Here is a 928-nt window from a genome sequence, read left to right as displayed (position 1 = left end):
CTGTTGGGCCTGCTGCGCCTTCGTCAGGTGTTCCCGGACTAATGGCATGACCCGGTCGATCCTTTCCCTCATCTGTTTCACATGCTCGATGACAGAGCGATGGGCTGCCGGCTGTTGTTCCCAGGCTTCCTTCGCCACATCCAGGAGGCCGCGGGGTTGCCGGCCAAAGAGGAGCTCGAAGGGGGTGAAGCCAGTTGAGGCCTGCGGGACTTCGCGGATCCCAAAAAGGACACAGGGGAGCATCAGATCCCAGTCGCGTTTACCCTCCGCGACCACCCGTCTCAACATCTGCTTGAGCGTTTGATTGAAGCGTTTGACCAGTCCGTCGGTCTGGGGATGGTAGACCGTGGTCCTCAACTGCTTAACCCTCAACAGCCGGCAGAGGTCAGCCATCAGCCAGGACATAAAGTGGGTCCCCTGGTCGGTCAGGATCTCTGCTGGGATGCCGACTTGGCTGGACAATGGCTTTTGCGGTGGCTTTTCGGAGGGGAACTGCTTCAGGGTACCGGGTGGCATAGTCGACTATCACCAGGATGTGTTCATGTCCCCGGGCAGACTTAGGCAACGGCCCCACAAGGTCCATCCCAATGCGCTCGAAGGGAACCTCGATGATGGGCAGCGGTATCAGCGAACTGGGGGGAGGCGTCCTGGGTGACGTCACTTGGCAGGTCGGGCAGGCTTGGCAGACCCGCTTCACTTCGGCCCCCAAGCCCGGCCAGTGAAAGCGGTCGCGGATCCGTTGGATGGTGTTCCCAGCTCCGAGATGCCCTGCCAAGGGATGCGAGTGGGCCAGCTCCAACATGGTCTCCGTCTTTGTGCGAGGCACCACCAGCAATAATTTTTCCTCCCCCCTTCGCTGCGCAACACAGTAGAGCAGGCCATTTTGCACGACGAAATGCGGGAGAGGGTGGGGACCAGGCTGAACCTC

At 60.5% G+C, this 928-nt stretch overlaps 1 pseudogene; it reads right to left on the bottom strand.

Moving 5' to 3' along the window:
- The window catches only part of LOC107596894 (uncharacterized), a 10,405-nt pseudogene that overhangs the window by 1,523 nt on the left and 7,954 nt on the right, over positions 1 to 928 (bottom strand).

The sequence above is a fragment of the Sinocyclocheilus grahami genome, unplaced genomic scaffold (assembly GCF_001515645.1).
Source record: "Sinocyclocheilus grahami isolate Dianchi unplaced genomic scaffold, SAMN03320097.WGS_v1.1 scaffold224.1, whole genome shotgun sequence".
Taxonomy (NCBI): domain Eukaryota; kingdom Metazoa; phylum Chordata; class Actinopteri; order Cypriniformes; family Cyprinidae; genus Sinocyclocheilus; species Sinocyclocheilus grahami.
The sequence above is the reverse complement of the archived record's forward strand: the minus strand, read 5'-3'. Positions and strand labels throughout refer to the sequence as shown.